General features: G+C 41.8%; 1 long non-coding RNA gene across 1 annotated transcript in view; it reads left to right on the top strand.

Moving 5' to 3' along the window:
• The first annotated feature begins 23,090 nt into the window (after positions 1-23,090).
• The window catches only part of LOC109246847 (uncharacterized), a 33,888-nt gene continuing 31,405 nt past the window's right edge, over positions 23,091-25,573 (top strand). The window contains exon 1 of the long non-coding RNA XR_002071474.2: positions 23,091-23,437. This is a non-coding gene — a long non-coding RNA (uncharacterized LOC109246847). The remainder of the gene's footprint in view (positions 23,438-25,573) is intronic.

The following is a 25,573-nucleotide window of genomic DNA, read 5'->3' as shown; positions in this document are numbered from 1 at the left end:
AATTTATAAATCATTCACTGAAATGCTTCACGTGCAATGGACCACTCATGAAGGTGGGAGAATACCATATCATTCACTTGGAATCTAAATTTGCAAGACTTTCTGTTCAGTAAAGCCCAGTAGTAACAACACGGCAGGAATAAAAAGCTGCCAAATCAAATCGAGCACATACTCAAAGCTTCTCTTTCCTCCAGTTATAAAAGGGGGAAAGAGCTCTTGGGAAGAAGAAAAGTAAAGAAGAATATGTAGGGTGGTTTGCCATGCGTGCTTCACACATTCAAGTATATCGGCTCAGTAAGGACCAAATGTCATTCTCAGACATAACCCTCAGCCAGTTTTGTTCATGTACACTCTGCCTGAAGCCATAATCAGACTCTTTTGGAATGAATGAATGATCTTTTATACAGCAGTTATCATGCTTTGTACCAGGCGATGGTGTTACCACGAGCACAGCTAATTGGCTAAGGGCAGGTCTTTGAGCCAAAGGCAGTCATTTATCATCTGGCCAGCAGCTTATGAGTTGGTTGTATCCATAACAGTGCATAGTAAGGATGTTCCCTGGGCACCCAATGCATACTGCAGTCAGATGCTGTCTCTCTCCAGGGAGTTTAACTCAAAGACAGACATAGCTGGTGGAACATAAGAAGACCTGACGGGCACAGAAATAAGGCAGTAAATGGAAGCCTGTGACTACAAGGGTACAGAGGCTGTTTTCACTGGTAGCAGGAACTGAAAGCAGTGGAGGCAAAGTGCTGAGTCACCAAAATGGTGGAACACTGGAGTAGAGAGTGAATGGTATGTCCTGTCAATGGAATGTGAAGATAAAAGCTAATCAAATGAGAGCAAGAAAGGGGCACCTGGGTGGCTCAGTCTGTTAAGTGTCCGACTTTGGCTCAGGTCATGATCTCACGGTTTGTGGGTTCAAGCCCCACATCGGGCACTGTGCTGACAGCTCAGAGCCTGGACCTGCTTTGGATTCTGTGTCTCCCTCTTGCTCTGCTCCTCTTCCACTCATTCTCTCTCTCTCTCTCTCTCTCAAAAATAAGTAAACATTTAAAAAATTTTTTTAAAAAAATGAGAGCAAGAAAGACTATCTATTCTGATACTGTTATAGCAAGGGAGCCTGCCACTGTCGCTTGCATTTTGACAGAGACTCAAAGGTAGGCAGAGGATTGGGGAAACTTTATAGTAGAAGAAGGAGAAGACATCTGGTGTGCCCTAACTAAGGCTGTTGGCAAGGGGAAACTGTAGGTGGGCTAACTGGAAGCAGGACATCCTGAGTGATTGGTTAGGGGGGCATATTTGGCTTTCTCTGATTGGTCCCAAGTTGGAAGCAGCGGCAGCATTTAGGGCAACCATCAGTTATTAATCAAGTCCTGGACATTTGGGGCTGATTGTTTCAGAAGTTATCGTTTAGCTTCCTGGGTTGCCACTAGAAATAGCGACCTGGCGTCCTGCAAGTGGGACATGGCAGGTTGCTCATTGCAGACAAGGGGCTGGCTTCCTGGGCAGGTTGCTGCAGATTGCGGGTCAAAGGTCTGCTTATATATATGGTCTAGCCATTGCCCATTGGTATGTTCAGTCTCTACAGAGTCTGGCTGTTGTGTCTGAGCTGGGAATCCAGTTCTCCATAGGGCTTGACTCTGCATTTGTTGAGATTGTTTCCTATATTTTCTGCTTTAACAACTGTTTCTGTTTTTTGGGCTGCTTGGGTGGCTCAGTCAGTTAGGTGTCCAACTCCAGCTCAGGTCATGATCTCACAGTTCATGAATTTAAGCCCCACGTCAGGCTCTGTGCTGACAGCTCAGAGCCTAGACCCTGCTTCAGATTCTGTGTTTCTCTTTCTCTCTGCTCCTCTCCTGCTCACATTCTGTTTCTTTCTCAAAAATAATAAATAAAACATAAAAAATATTTAAAAAATTAAAAAAAATTGCTTCTGTTTGTTTTTAAAACTAGGATTTTCTGAGGTTTAACACAAAACTCTCATATCCTGGGAAGGCCCTCATTTCTAGGGCAAATCGGGATGGTCGGTTGCCCTACCTATTAATATCCTTTTAATAGCCCTAATTAACTGAGTGAACAAGCAAAGCATCAATGGCTTTTAACATCTTATCCTGTTCAGTGTTCTCTATCCCTTGAAATATAAAACAGCCTAACTAACACAAGGCAAAATGACATCCTCAGTTTTAATAAGCGGAGTAGCGAAAATACATTTGTTTCCTGTCATTTGCATATGAGTGTAATAGAGCGCTGCAATGGGAATCAGGCGGCCTGTCTTTGCTGCCAGCCAGCTCTGTGACCTTGCATAAATTGCAGAAAAGCATAATGGTAATGTGTGCACTTTCTGGAGACAGTGTATGGACTTGGTTTTAACAACTCATTCTCTATAGCTGTGGTAACGTCGCGTTATTTGGAACCCAAAGTTTTCTCATTTGTAAATAGCAATTCCAGTAATCTAGCTTTGGGGATCATTGTATATGAAAGAAGTATATGAAATAATGTATGTAAAACAGTTATCCCGTTGCCTGGCATGTAAAATACCTCAATAAATTTATACATTTAGCAAATATATTTTTCTTGCTAAGACCTCCTGTCATGGGCTGAGTCGTGCCCTGCAAACTCCACCAATGCCTTTCCCTCACCCCCCACCCCCACCAATTCATATGCTGAAGTCCTGATACTCCATACCTCAGAATAAGACTGTATTTGAAAATAGGGTCTTTGAAGGGGCGATTAAGTTAAAATGAGGGCATAGGATGGGGCCTCATTCAGTATGACCGGTGTCCTTGTGAGTAGAGATCAGGACACATGCAAGTACAGATGAAAGATGAGGTGAAGACACAGGAAGAAGGTGGCCATCTACAAGCCAAGAAAAGAGGCCTCAGAAGATACCAGCCCAGCCCACACCTTGATCCCGGCCTTCTAGCCTCCAGGATCATGGGCAGATTCCTGTGATTTAAGTACCCTGGTCTGGGTACAGTTGTGAATCTTCAGGTGCTTCTGAGCCCTAGCGCACTAATGACCACACAGTGGGGACCCTCACCCAGGAACCTGCTGCAGGGGCCAGGGGAGGCCCTTGTCTTGAATCTAGCATCGAGACAGCTTAGCTTTTGATGAAGTACCCAATTAAGGGAGGGCAGGATATTTCAGTGACTGCAGTTAAAAGGTCAAGGCTGCAACTTCAAGCCATTATGCTTTCAGTTCCTTTTTGCTCTTAATCTGTTTGATAATAGGCATGGGTTATCTGCAAATGCCTGACTGGCTTTGAGAGAAACTAAAGTTGTCTCATTTCCTACATCCCAGAGGAGACTGTGAGCTACTCTCACTGGAGAACCAACTATCAGCATGGTTTGGGCATAAATTTTCTCCAAGAAGACAGGAACAGTGCAAGGGAGAAACAAATAATGAAATGAAATGAAATAGGCAATCTTGCCATGCTGAGTGGGGACCACAAAGTAACACCACAGCAAATATGCTGTAAAAATAGTAAGCATATCCTCTCAAGAAAACAACACGATAATTTCCGATCCTTTCATGTGGAACATGCAAAAGAGCTTTGAAGGAAACACACACACACACACACACACACACACACACACACAATACCTGAGATATCCAAGCTAATAGAGGTTTAAAAAAAAAAAAAAAACAGCAGCATGGAGTATCTAACAAGGAAGAAAATATCTAGGGTACAGAGTGCCAAAGTCTCTCATCGATGTCATCATTTGAAGCCCTGGTTTGGTCAGTCATCTGCAACCAGCCCACATGCTTTGATTGACTGAAATTTGGATATTTGGGTTTCCTGTATCATCAACCTCCACGTGACTTCTGAACTCAATTGTCTTCTGCTCCCCTGATGTCAGCAGGGGAAAAGGACAGAGTGAAGGTTGGAGGGGGCACGAACTGCTTCTCAGACCGTCAGAGAAGCGGCTGTTTCCTCTGAACAGGGACTGAATTTCAAGAATTTTGTCGCAATGCTTTTTACCTCTTCTCCATCTTTGCAAATTTGGATTCTATAAACATCTGTATGTATTTTTGCATCACTGTAAAAAAATAGCTACAACTTTGATTTAATTTTAAAGTATCTTTTTGAATATTTTGAAACCATTTAGATGGTACTATGATCTGAGAATCCTTAGTTTGGAGGATGCGTTGTTCTCCAAGGAGCCAAATGGCACCTTCCAACCAACAATTTTAAAATTATGAGAAGCTTGCTGGTGACTCTGAACTCTCACCTTTGCTTTCTATCAAATGAAAAGGATGGTCAGAAGAAAAGAGACATTATTTCTTTAGTCTTTGCAAAGTTTGCTCAGTCTACAAAATCTCTACTAGACTTTTTCCCGTTTCCAAGGACTGTGGCTCTGAAGTGCTTACTGACTATAACTTAAACAGGTTTCATAACTTTCTGCAAAGGCATGGTTTTAATTCAATTTCAAGCTTCTACCCTCTTAAATGATGACTTCTCTCATGCTTGCTTAATTTTTTTCTTGCCTTGTGCCACTGTAATTATTTTGATATAAATCAAATGCAAGAGGATAGAATTTTCAACCATATCCTTCTACTTGATAAAGTCCTACTCTACACGGAACTCAACTCAAATCCCTCTAACAACCTTTAAGAATCTTCTCCAGATGGATAGATCCAGTCCTACCCTTCCTAAGAGTCCTACAGCATCATGTGTGCCCATCTAGGACATCACCACATCAGAAATGTCCTTCAACACTGGATTTTACACTCCTTGAGGAGAGAAGCAGTACATGATTTTTCTCTGTATTCCCAGGGCCTGTATATACAATCCCCGGAATACAGTCAATGCTCCACTAATCCTTGTTGAATTGACTCATTAAGGCTCTATTGAGATCAAAGACACCATCAGATACCTCTGTTTTATGAAAACTCGCTCATGATCAAGGTACTAAAAAATAAAGACTATCCCAAGATGATGTTTATATATGATATTCCATCTTTGGGACGATTTTCCATAAGGTTACCAAAACAGTCTCACATCTGTAACATGATTCTTTTCAGGGCCACTGTCTTTGGAATTCATAAAAAACAAAACAAAACAAAACAAAACAAAACAAAACAAAACAAAACAAAAAACTACTGAGGAAAGAGCCAATGTCAATATCCTTGCTACTCTGAGAGCTACAATGAATATAAAGAGGGCTAGAGCAATTTTAGGACCTTCTGAGTTCTATCTTTTTTTCTCTATATATTTCGTCAAGAAGGGTGAGGATCGAAAAGAATCAAATCAATCTTTGCTTTACATGCTTATTTCTGTGACCATGAAATTTCCTCAGGGGTGTTTGCTTAGTATTATAGATAGATAGATAGATATAGATATAGATATAGATATAGATATAGATATAGATATAGATATAGATATATGAGTGACACCTGAAAGGGGCTTAGCATTTTAGGATTTGAGCATGATTCATCTTAATGTTTTAAGGCCTCATTCAACAAATACATACAATTTACTATTTGCCAGGCACAGTGCTAGATGCTGGGATTGTAGCAATCACTGCTGGTTCCTACCCCAATCCAATTCCTGCCCACCCCCACCCCCACCCCCAAATTCCTTATTAATTTTGATCAAGATGAGAATATACCTGGCTAAAAATCTCAGGCTCCCCAGACTGTCAGAATTGGGTGTGGCAAAGCAACACCGTTGCAGATAAGAAGACATAAACCAAGGGCTTCCAGGAAATCATTCTTATAAATTTAAACCATTCTGGGGCTCTCTGTTACTTGCTGCTGAGTAAATTTTTCGCAATGCAGCAAGGCAAACCCAAGGACTGTTGTGGTGTGGCACTTATCTGCCAGAGGAATGATAGGGCTTAAATGTTGACGTCTCATATCCTGAGGCTTTTATTTCTAGACCAATCTGAAATTGTCTCAGTGGGTGGATGAATGAGAAGAATTGAGGAAACACACCTTCCCCTGTTTTAGGGAAGGAAGTGGATTACAGGCCCATATTATTACCACTAGGCCTAAGATACAGTGTGGGTGTTTGTTGTAAGGCAGCATCATGCTAATGAATCCAGCTGGAGTTTGTATTCTGTGGATGGGTGAAGCAATAAAGCTGTAAGCGAAGGATCCGTTCCCACAGTGCTATGCAACACCTCTGGGCAACAATCTGGCCCTTCCAAGGGAGGCAACATGATCATTATAGGAAGACTCGGAGGCATTCTCTATTCTTCTAAATCCAGATTTCCCTACCGACACTGCCGCTTAATGTCCTTGAAGAGAAGGCAGTCCAGGACAAGAGTTTCCTTATTAGCAAACAAATTATGACTAGAAGCCAAAAACAACCAGCAGAGGAGTATCTGGTTTGGGGAGAGGAGGCGATGCTAAATGAATTTAAATAGAGATATATTATTGCATTTCCTGCCTCTCTTTTGAGGTCACCTCAGTCCTTAGATCATCTTTTGTAATAATCATTCACCTCTGACTGGAAAAGCAAAGTCACTCCCACTGGTCATGGGTAAATATAGTAAGACACTTGCAAAGCAATGCCTTTGAGGAGCCAGCATCCTCTATAGGGAGCAACCTCATCTCAATAACAAAGAGATAGTGAGGGACCTCCAGCTGGCCTGCTGGGTGTTCTTGGACTCAAACAGCTGCTTCCGGATGTGTCATTCCCACCTTTCACTGCCTTTCGGCGGAAATATTTACTGGCTCACGCATGGAATAGAAAATCTTTCCAATTAAGCAAGTTGGTATAAAGGCCCAAGGTGAGAGTTGGCGAAGTTTCCTGGAGGGATCCACTTCATGTGGCAACCTGAGTCCCAGCAGAGAGCCGAGGGGGTTCCGGGCATGTCAGATGCCTTGGTCACAGATCTGGGACTGGGTGCCGAGGATGACGTCCTTCTCATGTTTTTCCTTTATTATCTCATTGCTGCTGTTGAAGCTTTTAGTTTTTCCAAGGCATAATCACAAATGCCCTGCTCCCCTGACAGCTGTGTGTGTGTGTGTGTGTGTGTGTGCACGCGTGTGTGCAAAAATGCCCATATGTTTGTAGAGAAGGAAAAATGGGTGGGAAGAAAGAGCCTCCTGCCCCCTAGAGACTGAGGTATTTGCAATTACTCGAGACATTTGTAAATAACTATACTTATAGTACTGTCTGAATAGCTAAAATATAACAAACACGGAAAAGAAGGGAGTGGACTAAAATAAAGAGGTGAGTCTTAGGAAGGGGCCTTGCTGCGTGGTTTAAAGAGCAAGGTTTTTTTTTTTCGCCCTCTATCACCTGCCTACCAGGTCCCGGCCAGCTTGTCTTGCCAAGGCCAGTGACTCAGCAGAGCATGCCTCCACAGCTACTGAATGACACCCTCGGAACAGTTACTGTGGGTCTCTATACTCAGGAGCAGCATAGAGACTGATGAGGCATTGTATCCTTGTTCGTGCCGTTTTCATCTCACAATGCATGCCCACCACTGTGTACATTTTCTGCACGTCTCTACATTGCCTCAGTGCTGTAAGTAATGCAGTAAGGGGCCACGAGAGAGGCCTCCTGCAGTCTCTCCAGGCTCCAGCTTGCGATTTTCTTATCTGACTCCGCATTTAGAACAGCTGGATGGCTCCAGCCCTTGCCAAATGTTGCTTGGAGCTGTGCACCGGGGGTATCTTGCTTTGTGACATGATTAAGTGAAAGCATACGCTTTCTCTTTCGTTGACTTTCTCTGTGCCCGGAGCTGAAATCAATCCAATCAGTAAAATCCTGATGCAGCAAATGGTAAACCTCAAGGCTTACTACTGTTACTGAAAAAGGGTCAAACACAGCTCCCTTGACACAGCTGGGGGGGGGGGGGGTTGCCTTTACCTGGAGACCATGAATTTCCCTCTGTTGAAGAGCATGAAATTGCCATTAGATGGAGCTCAATGAAAGAAAAAATAGAGGATGGGCTTTTTCTGGGTTAGAAAGAGGTTTTTCCTGTGAAATCTGGAACTGTTAAAGGAACAAGTTTCATTCTGGTATGTGATTTTACAGACGAAAACTCCATATAAACTCAGCAGATGTCTCTCTGACATTAATGTTACCAGTGCAAACCCATATGCCTAACCATCAGAGAGGAAACTGGCAAGTGGGAAATATGGGGACCCAGGAAATGACACCAAAATAAAAAAGAATAGGGGTGCCTTGGAGGCTCAGCCAGTTAAGTGTCTGACTTCCACTCAGGTCGTGATCTCTCAGTTCGTAGGTTCGAGCCCCACATAGGGCTCTCTGCTGTCAGCATGGAGCCCACTTCAGATCCTCTGTCTCCCTCTCTCCCGTGTGCATTCTCTCTCTCTCTCTCTCTCTCTCCCTCTCTCTCTCTCTCTCTCTCAAAAATAAATGAACATTTTAAAACAATTTTAAAGAATAATCTAGTTTATATCATGTGGGAGGTAAATTATACCAGCAAACTCAGATTTCCTTATAATTTGTAAAATGAGCTCTTTTCTAGCTTGTTTCCATCTCTCTGCTCCTCAGTCATCCAGGCCACCAAGAGACTTTCTGGCATTCATACATGGAACAAGCTAGATTCAAAGAGATGGATGGGCTGGGAAGAGAAAGGCAACTCAGAGTGTATGGTGAGAAGGAAGTTTCCAGTCTGGCTTTGTGTGAGGGTTTGCAGGATGGAGTCAACTACTACGGCCAGTCACAATTGTTCTTTGCTTTATGGGGAGGGTCAACTCAGAATGTGTGCGATCCTGTGTAATAGGGAAAATGCATGTGTCATGGGAAAAACATAACCCTTCTGAGTATCACAGAAGAAAAAAAGTGTAGTTTTTTTAACACCCAGATAGTAATATTACTTAACTGTATCATAATTATGGATATTCCATTGAGTGACATTGGAAATTTGCAAAGGATGTTTCATTTCAGAGCTTCCGCACGCTGAGGTTTCAAACTACCATAGAGTTCACACGTCAAGAGAAAGAAAATAAAAATTAATCATTTCACTGAGTTTCTTCATACCCACATGAAACCACAGTACGAGATTTTTATGCTATAAGCAGTGAAGAAATTATGGATTTAAAAGGTGAATTTGATTCTATGAACTGATCTGTACCAATAGATTTTTAAAAGGAGTCATTTTCCTTCTGTTTTCTTTTTTTATATATAAATTCTTTTTAACGTTTGTTTATATTTGAGAGAGAGACAGTGCAAGAGGGGGAGGGGAAGAGAGAGAGGGAGACCCAGAATCTGAAGCAGGCTCCAGGCTCTGAGCTGTCAGCACAGAGCCTGACATAGGGCTGGAACCCAGGGACCAGACTGCGAGATCATGACCTGAACCAAAGTTGGACACTCAACAGACTGAGCCACCCAGGCATCCCTCCTTCTGTTTTCTAATTGTACCTATGCAATTCTTCCATCAATGTACAGATTGTCCATTTGTCCTTTCCTTTCCACCCTGTACACATCACTTGACATGTCAGAAGAGATGTGCCTTTAAAGTATTTGTTTGAAAATCAAAATATATTTTAAGCTTTTTTTAAACTGGTGGTTGCCAGAGGGGAGAGGGGATGGGTGAAATAGATAAAGGGGATTAAGAGGTACAAACTTCCAGTTATAAAATTAATAAGACACAAAGATGAAAAGTAGAGCATATGGAATATAGCCAATACGATTATAATAACGTTGTGTGGTGACAGATGGTGACTATACTTATCACGGTGAGCACTGAGTAATGTATAGAATTGTTGAATCGCTATGTTGTACACCTGAAATTAATATAACATTGAATGTAATTACACTTCAATTGAAAATATGTTTTAATCTCACTGAAAGAGTCTTTATTACATTATTAGGGATAATTTCAGACAAAACATCTTTTTAGAGAATGAATAATTAAACTGTTGTAAATCATTCTACATAGATAGGAGTTCACATACTAAGTATGCATAGTACAGAATACTCCATACAAAGTAGTACATTGTGGTATCCTTTGTGTAGGTGGCAGGTGCTCTCACTTGGGTCAGCTAGTTAATGCTTTCTGAAAAGACATCCCCGAGGTCCTTAAAGATGTCAAAGATCTGAGCTCCTTCACTAGAACTCAAATGATGCTCTCCCACGCCTCCACTTACATCCTGATTTTCACCCTCAACACAACTATCCACCTGGTCTTGAGTCTGTTCACACCCGAAAACAAAGGTGGCAACGTATAGGAAACAGTAGACTTGTTACCGAGTCTCCAGGAAGATATTTTCTCCCAAAGAATAAGGGAAGAAATCTCCAGGGGCAGGAAGGCAAGACGGAAGAAGAGGAAGAGGAGAACATCGCTTAATTAAACAGTGCCAAGCCATTAGTCTATGCTTCAAAGCTAATTTCATCAATGAGTGCCTGTGTGGAATGTTAATTTGGATTTCTATTCTTGCATTTACCCCCTTTAACAAGAAAAAAAAATGTAGATTCCCCAGGACTCAGTGACTGATTGGGGAATGAGAAAAGGAAAGGATCAAGGAGGGTGTGGCGTTCATGATTGGCAACATCAGTAGATGATGGTGTTGTTCACTGAGATCAGGGTGGGCACTTCTACAAGTTTAGTGCTAGGTTGATAAATGTAGAACATGTCTATCTGTATTCAGTAAAAGACAGTGTTGTAAAGAATGAAGGTACTATTGCATTATATTTATATAATATTTTATAGTTCTCAAAGTTTTTTCAAAAACACTATCTCTTTTGATATAACAGCCCAATAAAATATGTAGGTTAGTTATCAATAGCCTTGTTTCAGAGATAAGAAATCTGAGGCCCCAAATGCTTAAATGACTGTCCAAAGATCACTGAGGAAAGAAGTAGCAAGGTGGGGCTTGAACTTTGGTCTTCTGTTTCTGAATCCTTAGACCACTGAGTTTAGGGGCTCCTGGGAGACTCAATCGGTTGAGCCTCTGACTCTTGATTTCTGCTCAGGTCATGATCCCAGGGTCATGGCTTCGAGCCCCTCAACGAGCCCCATGTAGGGCTCCATACTGAGCATGGAGCCTGCTTAAGATTCTCCCTCTCTCTCTCTCTCTCTCTCTCTCTCTGCTCCTGTGCTCACTCTAGAATAATAAATAAATAAATAAATAAATAAATAAATAAATAAATAAATAAAAATAAAAAATAGACCCCTGAGTTTAGTATTTAACTATTCTTTGTAACTTCAAAATTTGTAAGTTAAGTCGTTGTTCGGAAATTAGAGCATGTAGTCTCTGAAAAAGAGAATAAGGGTGTATGTTTAGTCCCTGATTTTCTCTATCTTAGCATTCTTGACCTTTTGGGCCAGGAGTTGCCTGTGCATTGGAGGGTTTCTAGTAGCAAACCTGGCCTCTACCTGTTAAATGCCAGTACCACTTTCCAAGTTGGGACAAGTAAATATGCTTTCAGTCATTGCCAGATATTCCCTGAAGGGCAAATCACCCTTGATTGAAAGTCACTGATTTAGCATGTTATAATCCTGGGCACATAGATGTCCAGTAAATTCCTGGTGATTGAAAGCTAATATGCATTCTGATATGTTTTTAATAGAAACTGATCAAACAACGAAGTTAAATTGGAGTGTAAAGTCAAGGACTTGGCCTTTTTAGCATTTGGCACGGTGCCTGGTAAACTGGGAACGATTGTGACGGTGACTCTCCTGTGCTGATTAGCAGAATCAGCACAATTCTGTAGGGATTAATGCAGGAAGAGAAGAGGGACACAGTTTCTTTCAAAAGCAGGGATGTGCCGTCTCACTCTGCCTCCACACTGCAGCGGGTCTGGAGGAGAGGACACAGTCATGTACATTTCCCTTGTTTAGAAATCCCAGGCACAGGGGAGGAGCTCATTAAAGGGCGGTGAGTACGAGGAGCCGGGGACTCGAGCACCTTGGGAGTGGAGTCTATTTCTATCTCTGCTACTAACCGAGTAGTAAGACCTTTGGCAGGTCACTGCACTTCTCTGGACTCCGTGTCCTCATTCATAAAATGAGGAGGTTGGAATATATTATCTCCTAGGTACCTTCCAGCTTGAACATTTATTTATGATTCCATGATACAGGTCCCCAGTGCCCTGTTTGAAAACCTGCAGATTGCATGTATTACTGAATTCAAGCTTTCACATTCTTTCAAAGGTACTAAAGCGCATACACTATTTTTTAAATAACATTTCCAATGCGGGCTGAGGCAACATCCCCAAATCAAATACGTGAATATTTCTGCAGTAAAATGTATGCCTGTTCTTAATGAAATAAATAAAGATAATTAACAGCAATGCATCAGTTCGGGTTAGATTTTTTCGGCCACAAAAGCAAGCAAACAGGGGGCGCCTGGGTGGCTTGGTCGGTTAAGCGTCCGACTTCGGCTCAGGTCATGATCTCACCGTCCGTGAGTTCGAGCCCCGCGTCGGGCTCTGTGCTGACAGCTCAGAGCCTGCAGCCTGTTTCAGATTCTGTGTCTCCCTCTCTCTCTGCCCCTCCCCTGTTCATGCTCTGTCTCTCTCTCAAAAATAAATAAACGTTAAAAAAAAAATTAAAAAAAATTTAAAAAAAAGCAAGCCAACAGAAACCCTTCTTGATTTTCAGACCACTTTAAACTTCAGAATTGGGGATATGCCATCCTCCATGTGTGCTTAATTTTGATTATTGATAATTCATTAATAAACCTTGTTATAAATAAGTAAAGTCTGCTAAATTAGCCTAGGGTAAAGTTTTTAAAAAGATTTTGGGATATAAGAGTTTTATTTAAAAAAAATAAAAGGCTACAGGGCACCTGGGTGGCTCAGGCAGTTAAGCATCGACTTCGGCTCAGGTCATGATCTTGCTGTTTGTGAGTTTGAGCCCCATGTTGGGCCCTGTGCTGACAGCCTGCTTCTGATTCTGTGTCTCCCTCTCTCTGCCCCTCCCCTGCTTGTGCTCTGTCTCTCAAACATAAATAAACATTAAACATTTTTTTAAATAAATAAAAGGCTTTTTCTCAATATGTATTATCTTGGTTTCCAGTTTCAAAGCTAACTCAATAGGCAGTCTCTAAGGCCTTGATTTTTATTCTACTATTTTGTTATCATGCAAAAATAATGATTATCTCAGGTAATACATGTGATGGGAAAAATATGAATGAAAATGAAAACTAGGGGTGCCTGGGTGGGTCAGTCAGTTAAGCATTCAACTCTTGGTTTCAGCTCAGGTCGTGATCTCATGGTTTCATGAGTTCAAGCCCTGCATCGGGCTCTGAGATGACAGTGTGGAGCCTGCTTGAGATTCTCTCTCTCTCTCTCTCTCTGTCTCCCTCTCCCTCTCTCTCTGCCCATCCCCTCCTCATGCTGTCTCTCTATCTCTCAAAATAAATAAATAAATAAACTTTAAAAAGTTAAAAAAAAAGAAAATGAAAACTAAACAAATTCCTTCTATCTCTTAATGTAAAAGCATATCATAAATTTCGTGAAAATGGCGATGAGATAGAAACTTATCAAAAGATACGTATCGCAAAAAATTTTAACAAATAAAATACTATTGTTTGTTCTATGTTATATTAACTAGGGTCACGTTGACTTGCAGTTTGATAAAATGAAAAAGGAAGAAACTTCAGTAAATGCTGTTTACGGGGCGACGTTACCAGAAAGCTCTGATAGTTCCTAGCCGGTCCAGACTTCAAGTTCCACCGTGGGACGTGAGTCTGACTCCAGCATGTCTCCGTTTTCCAGATTGCTATTAATAGTGCTGTCATGGATGGCACTTTCCTTCACTCACTCAACACTTTCTGTCACACACTGGTAATACTCCTCAACAGACAAACACCACTGAGCTAAATATGTCCCAAAGTCTTCACCAAGCAGAAAACGCATGCTCCCTATACTGAGAGAGAAACTCAGGTGGGTAGGGAGCCAACAGTGAAAGTCATACAATCTTTCAGTCAGCAGCTAAAAGCAGAATATCATTGCTTTGCGCTTTCTGGGAGCAGCAAAGTAGAAAGCTGAGAAATCAAGGTGGGAGAGTGGTTGGGGGAAGGACAAAGGGAGGAGGAAAGAGGAGGAGGGAAGAGTTTGTGAAACGGTGCTGGTGATGGAAAGTTGCCATGAAATATCCAGCTGTCCAGTTGTCTCTTTTGTCTCTCACCCAGCATTCTGAAAAGGAGGATGTTGATGACGAATGGCAATCACAGTGCTGGGTGCTGGTAGTACAATGGCCAGCAAGACACGTGACACTTAGGGCTTAGGGGTATGAACATACAATAAACAGGTAAGGAACAAAACCCTTATTTTCAGGTGATGATAAATGCCAGGAAGGAGAGCAATCGCGTACTCAGGTAACACGTAAGCCGTAAGGAATGCTTCAAAGGGGTTGTCGGGAAAAGCCTTTCTGGGAGGTGGGAGTTAGACTCAAAACCTGAAGGAGGGCAGTAAGCCAGCCACTGGACACGCTCCTGCTGCCAAAGCCTGAGGTCGGAATGGGCTGGGGCAAGTGCAGAAGAGAAAGGAGGCAGGGGGTGAAGTGGGAGAAGCAGTGGGATCTGGGACTGCTGGGTGGAAGTCAGGGTAAGGAGGCTGTACTTTCTGGCGAGGACAGCGAGAAGGCCCTGAAGGGCATAGCAAAGGAGAAATGATTGTTTTATGTTTTAAAATGAGCGTGCCAGCTACCTTGTGGAGAATGGATTGGGAAGGGCATGAGGGAAGGTGAAAGCACCCGTTAGAAGGCTGGTTTGAATAAGGCTATTGCAAGAATTTAAGAATGCTCCGATACACTAAGACTAGTGGCTTGTTAAGGGGAGGATGGGCTATTGCCTGTACATGCCAGCTTCCCTGTAGCCTGTGATTTGTATAAGCTCTACATGTATCTGTTTATATATTCAACCTACAACTTCTGTACAAAAAAACATTTATTTTCTGTGTGGGAACTTTTTTTTTTTTTAATAATCCAAATATAGACAAGACATCCACAAAGGCCATATGTTGAAGACCTATGCATTCACCCTGACCTCAGATGAACAATTCCTCTTTAACTTGTCCATATCTTGTAGGATATTAAAGACTGAAATTAAATTTCCTTTCAAACTTTAACTTCCTAGGCTGAAAAATGTCTGTCTCAAAAAAGCTGCCCCCTTATTAGTATATCTATTTTAGAACCTTCTACCACTCTTTTTTCTAAGTTGACCAGTGGATTTTCTTGAGATGTAGAATTAGCACACCCAAAAAACCCAAACATGGACACTATGTTTTATTTAGTTTCCTTTGGAGCAAAATTTTACCTTGTTTTTTTTGTTTTTGTTTTTTTTTTTTTTCATCTGTATGATGCTTAAATGGTCAGCAGTTTCTTTCAGCTAGGAACCATGGGAAGTGAGGGAGACACTTGCTTTGTGTGTGTGTGCATGCATGCTGGCTTTGATTACCATGTTTTTACACTTTTAATCAGGTTTTTATATGTCTTTTCAACTCTTGTCATCCTGTTAAGGATGATTTCATGGTTGGCTGAGTGGTCTCACTGGTGAAATAAGGTTAAATAAGGGATTTAAGTGGTTACATACTGCTGTGTAACAAATTTCCAAACCTAGAAAATTATAACAGGAAGTGTTCATTATCTCTCAGCATCTATAGATTAGGAATTCAGGAGCGTCTTAACTATTTGGTTCTGCCTCAAGGTCTCTTACAAAGTTGCCATCAAGATGTCTGCCGGGGCTGCAGGCATCTGAATGCTTGAATGCAGCAAAGATTTGCTTACAAGATGGCTCACTCACATGTCAAAAATTGAAGCTGGCTCTTGGCGGGCAGCCTCAGTTCCTTCACAGGGATGTGTGAGTGTCCTCATGACATGGCAGCTGGCTTCTCCCAGAGCTAAGAAGCCAAGAGCGAATGAGGCAGAAACCACGTATCTGACCTAGCCCTGGAAGTCATATTCCATCATTTATGCAACATTCTATTGGTCACACAGGTCAGCTGTATTCAGTGCACACATAGGCATGAACACCAGGGGTGAGAATCATCAGGAGCCACCTTGGAGGCTGCCTACTGCAGGATGTAAACTGGAATGGGGAGGGGCAGATCAGGAAGAAGCAGGCCATGGAACCAGACGCCATAGCAAGATCAACCATTTTCCTTTGGGAAAGTCCCACTGGCCAAGTCAGTATCTGGAAAGCATAGCAACAAATACCACTGTTGGAATGTAGGGGACCAACCACCGTGTTACATAGGTGTGGATCAGGCTTCAGAACATGGCATTGATGTCAGAGAAAGGTATTCTGATTCAGTTAGGCACTTAGAAAGGCATTTATGATTCACCTGTTTTGTAAATATTTACTAACAACTGTGCACTGAGCACTAAGAATACAGTGGGTAGGTGGACCACCCCCCACCCCGCCCCCGTCATCATGAAGCATAGAATCTATGAGGGACGATGTCACTATAATGTGATGAGCTCTGTGATAGGAGAAGTATGGGATGGTGGAGATATCACAGGAGGAACATTTGAGCAAGAAGTGAGATGTGTGGAGGGCTCGGTGGCTCAGTCAGTTGAGCTTCTGACTTTGGCTCAGGTCATAATCTTGCAGTTTGTGAGTTCAAGTCCCAAGTCAGGCTCTCTGCTGTCAACACAGAGCCTGCTTCAGATCTTCTGTCCCCCTCTCTCTCTGCCCTTTCCCTGCTTGTGTGATCTCTCTCAAAAAAAATTAAAACATTAAAAAAAAAAAAAAAAAGAATTGAGGGGTGCCTGGGTGGCTCAGTCAGTTAAAGGGTCTGACTCTTGATTTCGGCTCAGGCCATGATCTCACAGTTTGTGAGTTTGAGCCTCACATTGGGCTTCATGCTGAGTGTGGAACCTGCTTGGGATTCTCTCTCTCTGCCTCTCTCTCTCTCTCAAAATAAATAAATAAATAATTTTTAAATGAATAAAAAAAAAGAATTGGGATGTTGATGGGGGATAAAGGAAGAAGTAATATTGGAATCAAAATTTAAAAAGGATCTTGCAGCTGAAATACAGGGAGACAGAGAATATTCTAGACCAAGAGAATAGCACATGGAAAGAGAATAGCCCTGTAGTAAGAAAGAACAAGTCCTTCTATAGTAATTAAAAGTGTGGCTGGAGTTAAGCATGCAACACTTAGGAGAGCAAGATGTGAGAATAAAGTTGTAATCCAGTGGCAGGATTTTAGGTTGGGTTAAGGTACAAGACCACAACCCTGGAAGGGAGCAGAAGCCCTGAGGGAGGAAAGCAAAACCCAGCCCCTGAGACACAGGGTTTCTTGGGAGTTCCCCAGAAAGGAACTGTGAGATGGGACAGACATCTGGTGGGAGGTTTTGCCAACTCAAGCGATATCTAAGATGGGAGTTCTCTTGTGATTATTCATTTCAGAAGTGGTCACCCTCACTCCAGTGCTGGGACAGACAGGTCTGGGCATATACCAGGGAGGGGGCCTGAGGTGCAGGATGGCAGGCAAACTAAAAGGGTGAGCCAGCAGATGCACACAGGAGTCCTCAGATAAGAGTGTCAAGAAAATACTGTGCAAGTGGAGGTAAGGGGTGAATAAGGGTTAGGAGCTGAACCCTCAGACTCTAGACACTGTATGTACTGACAGCATCATGGAGTCTGCTTGGGATTCTCTCTCTCCCCTTCTGTCTTTGCCCTTCCCTCACTCACATGCATGTAGGTACTCTCTCTCTCTCTCTCTCTCTCTCTCTGATCTCAATAAATAAATAAACTTTAAAAAAATAAAATAGGGCGCCTGGGTGGCTCAGTCGGTTGAGCGTCCAACTTCGACTCAGGTCACCATCTCATGGTTCATGAGTTCGAGCCCCGCATCAGGCTCTGGGTTGACAGCTCAGAACCTGGAGCCTGCTTCAGATTCTGTGTCTCCCTTTCTCTCTGCCCCTCCCCTGCTCACACTCTGTCTCTCTCTCCTTCAAAAGTAAATAAACATTAACTTTTTTTAAACAAATAAATAAATAAATAAGCTTATTCTAAAGCGATAAAATAAAATGGAAATGTGAGAATTCTTTTTAAAAAAAGAAAGAAATTAATGTCTCCAGAACAAAGAAGATATGTAGATAGCCCTGGAACCTGAAGATAGAGCTGACCTAGGCAGTCAGACTGGATGCTGTTGCCTCAGTTAAGCCAGAGATCTTCAGGATTGGATTTGGAGAGTATGTAGGCTGAGATTTCAAAAATGGCTCCTCAACGGTCCTGATAGTAGGAAAAAATAGGCAGGACCCAGAATCCAACAGCACCTGACCCATGGGAAATCCAAGGCGGTTTTGTATGGTGGTTCCTAAACTTTAGTCTGCATTAGAATAATGCAAACAAAATCCTTGTGCAAATGCAGATTTCTAGGGCCTGCGTCCTGGCACTCCGATTCAGTACGTCAGGAGTGGAAACTCGGCGATCCATATTTTAAGAAGACTTGCTGGTGACTCTGAGGCTAAAAAGTTGGCAGAGCACATGCTGCAAGCAGCTATTTGGAACTTAAAATTGAAGATAGTGGTGAAAGTGTGGGCCTTGCCGCCAGGCTGCACAGATATCAATGCCAAGCTCGGTCACTTCCCACCATCTCCATGGAGGTAAGTCTGTGCCTGTGAAAAAGAGTCATAGTACCCACCTGACTGAGGTGTTATGGAATTAGACAAGTTAACATACGTAAAGTCCAGAGCCTGGTACAGTCTGAATACTCAACTAATGTAAACGATTATGGACTGCAAAAGCATACCAATATTGCCTGAAAAACAAGCTTAGCAAAATTTACATGTGAAATTCCAAGCCTTGTGGATTTTTGCAGTGCTGCAGATTTATGGTACAACCAAAAACAAGATTTACATCAACGTCGATTTCTGCCTCAACTGATCTTCAAAATACTTCAACATTACTTTCTGCCTATCCTGGAACTTTCAAACGTAGTATAATTACTTGAAAACATTAAAATAGGAAGAAGTTAGAAACAGTATTGGCAACATTGGTTGGGTGGTAGTGAAGATGATGATTGACATTTTGTTACAAGTTTTTTGCCTTTGAGCTGTTACAGGGAAGACAAGGATGATGGCCAATTCCACCTCTGTAATCCTAGGCCATTTCCTCTGTAGGGGTATAAAGCAGATCATACCGCCCCCCCCATTTTTATTACAGAGGAAGCTGGAGGCACAAAGTTTTCATGACTAATAAAAAAGAAAATCAGGATTCAAACACAGCCCTTCAGATGTAATCTAGTTTTTGTTTTGTGTCTTGTGTTGTTTAAACCCACTATACGGTCCTTCTATGCAATAAAAGGAGAGTCTGTTAAAAATAACATTCTAGCTTGACACTGAAGTAGAACTCAGAGAGAAAGAGGGGAAGAAAGCAACACATTAATTTTACGCACATAAGGAATAGTTAGCTAGTGACATCCAAGTATAAATGCTTAGGTAACCACATTTGGGGGATATTTGAGTGGCACAAGAAATGTACATAAAAACCTACATGTATAAAATGTTTTGGAGCCATAAAGATATATAGAAGTAAACTTCATGGCAGTTGTTGAAGCTAATAAAGTAATGTCATATAATGGGGTTATCTGATGGTTGTAAGGAGACAGTGACAAAGGATATTTTCATATCTACTTTTGAAAACATGGAGGATAACTAAGCACTATTTATTGAGCACCACCCTTTGGTAGGAATTTTAGAGAAGCTATCTCATACGGCTCTAAAAACAACCAGGAGAGGTAGGCATTGACCTGAACATTAACAGAAGAGAAATGGAGAATCAGAGTAGTTTGCCCAGGGGCACGGGACTTATAAGTGATGGGGAGAGTTGCTATTTGAACCCAGATCTGTCTAACTCCAGCCCATATGTTCTTGCCCCTACACCAGCTGCTTCAAGTCAACGGAACCAAAAGAATTCTCCGTTCTTTCTCTCTTAATTCTTTAATGCCGAGTTTGCTAAAACCTATTCTTGTTAACTGACGTCTCTCCCAAATCTGCCTCTCCTCATGTGCTTTCTCTCTGTGACTCCCTTGGCAATCATCCCAATCAGCCGGGCTTGACGCCTTTCTTCCATTCATCCTACCCATCCAATCTGTTTGCAAGTCCTGGCAATTCTAATTCCATCTTCATTTTCACACCATTCCCCTATCTAAAGCCTGACAGGAACCACCTACTGCAATGCCTCACTACTTCTAGCTTACTAGGTTGAAATAACCTCTAAAATGGCCCCCGGTGAATCCCACCTATTTATTTACACCCTTGTGTAAGGACTGGGCTTGGTAACTTGCTTTGAATGAGCAGAATAAGCACAGTGAATAGAATATGGCACATGTGATGGGATATCACTCCTGAGATTAGGTTACAAAGAGACTCTGGTTTCCATCTTGCTTGCCCTTTCTTTTTCTCCCTTCCTTTCCCTTGCCTTCCCTTCCCTTTCCTTCCCTGCTTTCTGGTTTAAAACAAAGAAATTTATGGCCTCACTGTTCTGGAGGTCAGAAGTCCAAAATCAAGGTATCAGCAGGGCCATGGTCTCTCTGAGGCACTAGGGAAGGATCTGTTGTGCATTCTTCTTTTCCAGCTGTAGATAGATGCATGACTACAATCCTGAGTTTATCTTCACATAACCTTCTTCACATGCTGTCTACTTGCCCTTTTTTGCTTTCTCACTTGCTGGCTCTGATGGAAGCTGGCTGCCATGTAATGAGCTACCCTATGGAAAGCTTCACTTGACAAGGAAGTGAGGGAGGCCTGTGGCCAAAGACCTTGGAGGAACTGAGGTTCCCAGTCTAATAGCCTGTGAATAGCTGAATGCTACAATAACTACGCCCAAATTTCTCACCTACAGAAACTGAGATAATAAATGCTTGTTGTTTTAAGCTGTTACATTTTGGGATAATTTATTATGCAGCAATAGGTAATGAATATACCTTTAATGGGTATTCCCAAACTTGGGAATAGTATTGTTAATTTGGGGACTGCCAAATCAAACGTTTAGCAATATAATTCTGATTATGTCATTCCATGTTGGAAAACCTTCAATGACCCCTCATTTAGGCCTTAAGAAAATATCTAAGCTTTTCAGCTTAGCAATGAGATGCTTTATCATTAAGTCCCAGCCTACCAGTCAATAATTAATTAAAGGCTTATTTCATAGTTGAAGGCAATAGTGTGTTATTCAGGTACCCACTGAATCCACTCTGTCCTTTAAAGCCTAAATAAGATAGGCTCCAACCATCACTACACAGTCGGTGGAAAAACCACCACCCTCCCCAAGATTTCTATCAATTCCTGGTGGGTTTATGATCTCACAATCACCTCTGGCTTCATTTTTCTCCTGCTGAATTAATTCAGTGTATGGATTTTCTCTCTGTCCCACACATTACTGTTCCACATCATGTCAACCCAGATGTAGAAATGTAGAAATTGGTCCTGTTCCTTCACACACACACACACACACACACACACACACATCTATAAACAAGACTGTTGTATGGAGTAGACTTTGCTAAATTTTGAAAATTTGCTTCACATCTCAAATAATTTAGATTGAATTTTAGACATCACTATTAAAATATTTTGGGAAGTTAGAAAATAAAAACATAAATTAATTTTGGTCAGTATTTGCATAAACACTGGAAAGATACCCTAAAAACTAAAACAGAAATTACCTGGGGGTGGGGGACGGTGGAATGGAGTAGATGGGGGCAAAAGTTGGACTAAGGCATTTCACTGAACATATTGTTCTGATTTATGAACCATATAAATGTTTTTTCCTAGAAGATTAAAGTAAAAAAATAATAATTTAATTTAAAAAATCATTTAAACCCTGTTGGGAATTTCTCAGTGGCCACATCATCCTGCTGGATTCTGAATCCCCCCTCTTATTTCTCCTCCTTAAGCATTCCTTCAAGGACTGAATCAGTTCCTGCTCCAATTCGGATTTTTCTCACTCCCAATTCAATTCAATTATCTTTTGTCCCACTCTCAGATTCATCTCTAGGGCTACTTTTGTGCATTAAAAACTCACAAACGGGGGCACCTGGGTGGCTCAGTCAGTTAAGCATCCAACTTCTGCCCAGGTCGTGATCTCGCAGTTCCTGAGTTTGAGCCCTGCATCAGGCTCTGTGCTGACAGCTCAGAGCCTGGAGCCTGCTTTGCATTCTGTGTCTCTCTCTCTTGCTGCCATTCCCCTGCTCACGTTCTGTCTCTCTCTCAAAAATAAATAAACATTAAAAAAAAAAAAAACAACCTCACAAATGTACTGATATACACAAAGTACAAAAGAAGACCTAAGAGCGGTACTTTCCAATGCAATTCCAATGCACCTTCCCATCCAGGATACAGAATAAGATGAGGGTGATGGAGAGGAGTTGTCAATGGGGCCGTGTTACCACAGACAAGTTGGAAGGTGGGAACCCAATGGGTGAGGTGAAAGGAGAGCAAAGGCAAATGGTGCTTATAACACAACTTTGCTTGGGACCAAGCAGACCACACCCCCTGGCTTCTCACACTGTCTTTGCTGGGCATGTGTGTGCTGGGTAAGCTAACAAAACGTAAATTGCCACTAATGACATACGTTGTTCAAGTGACTTCCAATTCAGTAGTGTGACTTTAAAGCATCATAAGTTTTTTTTTTTTTTTTTTTTAATTAAGCAGGAATTTGAACTGGCATTTCACACAAAAGAATGTACAAATGGCTAATAAACATATGAAAAGGTGCTCAATTGCACCTGGGTAAATGCAAATCAAATACATAATGAGATATACGAAGTGCTCATCAGAAAAGCTAAAATGTAGCAGACAATCCGGAGTGTTGGCAAGGTTGTAGAGGCCCGCTGGTGGAGGTGTAATTTGGTGCAACCACCTTGGAAAACTAGCAGCGTCTACTAAAGCTGAGCTTCTGCACCATATGAATATTCTGACTCAGCTAGTTCACTCTTAGGTATATTCCAAGCACATATGTGTACATATTCATGGTGATACTCTAACATTGTACCTTATGTTAAATTCAACTACATTTTTAAATATGATCGGAGATATTTAAAACCCACGGTCTTACTGCTTATTTTATTCTGCTCCTCAGTCATCTGTGTGACCTGCCCACTTCACCTCTTTGGGCCTCATTTTCCTCAGATATTGAATGAGGAAGCTGTAAATCACCAATCCCAGACCGAAGGTCTTCCAGCCCCAGATGACCGGAAGGACGGGTGAATACTTCTGGAAGTAGTGTGGCACAGCCCTGCTCAAGCTACGAGGCAGTAGGCAAGCCTAATCGTGTCCAGAACAAAGCCAGTACCAGGAGTGGAGCGTTTTGTGGTATGCACAGGTAGGGGGATTAATTTGTAGCCAAGGGTAAAAGTAGTTCCTGACTTCTACCAACTGGAGAAACTGGGAAATTGAGAGTAGCCCAGAGTGTCCCTTCCTCCTCTTGCCTGTGCCAGGAAACTGAGACATAGCTCCACCCATTGTGGACAGCGTCTTCTGGCTCTATCCAATCAGAAGGGTTGGAGACATCTCCTGGAAGCAGTGTAACCCAGCAGCACTGGAACTGAGGTGAATAGGCAAAACTGGCAGATTGCAGAGCAAAGCCAGTGAGCCTCTTCAGGTGGGAAACTTGGAATGTGGGTTGGCTTGAGTTAAGGCAGCAAATAATGAACTTTACCAGCTTTAGAGTTACTTCTGCTGCACCCAGATAGAAAATCTAATTCATATCCCTGTTCATCATTGAATACAGCCTTCAGCCTGCTCAATCAGGGAAACTAACCATAGCACACAAAACTGTATAGCCCATTCAACAGCACTATGTACAGTGGCACTTGAACAGAGAGCACAGCCCATGGCTTTCCTATGTGCAGAGCAAAACTAGTGACCTCATCTGACCAGGGAGTTCAGTGCACACTAGGGCCTGATTTAAGCTCCCAAACAATGAGCTGTACAGGTCCTGAACTCTGTAGTCCCACGGCATGAAAGCTAATGGATAACCCCATCTATAACTGAATATAGTACCCAGTCCCAACCATCTAGTAAGCCTGACCAGAGAATTCAGGCAACTGCAGAGCTCATCCTACAACTCACTTGGGCAGGAATCAAGCCAGCAGTCCTATCCAGCTGTTCTCAGCCTGTGGCTCCCCCGACCCTTATCCACAGAGCTCAAATAGTTGCCTTACCCCAAAATAGCTCATAATAGCAGCTCCCACCTGTCCAAGGACATTACCAGCAAATACACCCAGAAACCCAAACTGAGCTGACTGTGAGAGAACTTTCTATGCCAAAGTGAACCTGTAAAGTCTGGGAGAGGAACCCAGTTACCCAAATGCACAGATACCAACACAAAGAATCAAGGATCACAGGGCGCCTGGGTGGCTCAGCTGGTTAAGCATCCAACTTCGGCTCAGGTCATGATATCCTGGTTTGTGGGCCTGAGCCCCATATGGGGCTCTGTGCTGACAGCTCAGAACCTGGAGCCTACTTCGGCTTCTGTGTCTCCCTCTCTCTCTGTGCCCCTCCCCCACTCACACTCTGTCTCTCCCTCTCTCAAAACCAAATAAACATTAAAAAAATTTTTTTAATTAAAAAAAAAAGAATCAGGATCACAAAAATTCAGGTAAATATGACACCACGAAGGGAAAATTATAAAGCTCAAATAACTCACCTAAAAAAAAAAGAAAATAGAGATCTACAAACTGTCAGACAAAAAATTCAGAATAACCCTCAGAGTTTGGGAATTTTCCTCAGAAAACTCCTAAGGAGGAGTTCGAAAACTCCTCTGGAGTTCCTCAGAGTTCAGAAATTTTAGTGAACTACAAGAAAACACAGATAACTAAACAAAATTAGGAAAAAAACTAAATAAAATTAGGAAAACAATGCACGAACAAAATGAGAAATTTGACAAGGAAATAGCAACCATCAAAAAACAAACAAAACCACAGACATCTTAGAGTTGAATAATTCAATAACTGAAGAATTCAATAGAGAATTGCAAAAGTAGATCAGTGATCTGGAATATAAAGTATTAGAAATTATCCAGAGGAGCAAAAAGGAAAAGAATTTTTTTAAAAGTAAATAAAGCCTATGGGAATTTTAGGACACAATGAAAAGAAACAATATTTGCATTATGGGAATTTCACAAGGAGAAAAGAAAGAAAAGGGAACAGAAAGTATATTTAAAGCAGTAATGGTTGAAAACTTCCTGAACTTGGGGAGAGAAATGAACATCCAGATCCATTATACACATTGTAATTAAATTGTCAAAAGGCAAAGACAAAGAATTTTAAGAGCAGCAAGAGAAAAGAAAGAAGTTACATACAAAGGAACCCCCATAAGACTAGTTGCAATTTTCTTAACAGAAACTTTTCAGGGCAGGAGAGAAAGGGATGACATATTTAAAATATTGAAACTGTCAACCAAGAAGTCTCTACTTGGCAAAGTTGTCCTTCAGAAATGATAAAAATTTTCCCAAACAAAAAAGCTGAGAGAGTTCATTGCCATCAGAGCTGCCTTACAAGAAATACTAAAGGAAGTTCTTTGAGTGGAAGTAAAAGAATGCTAATTAACACCGTTAAAGCATAAAGAGGTAGTGTAAATATCACTGGTAATAGTAAATATATAGTCATAGATTCAACAACATAGTAATTCATAATTACTTACATAATTCACTTACAACTCTAGTTTAAAAGTTAAAAAAAAAAT

Source organism: Panthera pardus, unplaced genomic scaffold (assembly GCF_024362965.1).
Source record: "Panthera pardus isolate Hobbes unplaced genomic scaffold, ASM2436296v1 HiC_scaffold_13, whole genome shotgun sequence".
Taxonomy (NCBI): Eukaryota; Metazoa; Chordata; class Mammalia; order Carnivora; family Felidae; genus Panthera; species Panthera pardus.
Note: the sequence above shows the minus strand (reverse complement) of the source record. Positions and strands in the feature narration are given on the sequence as shown.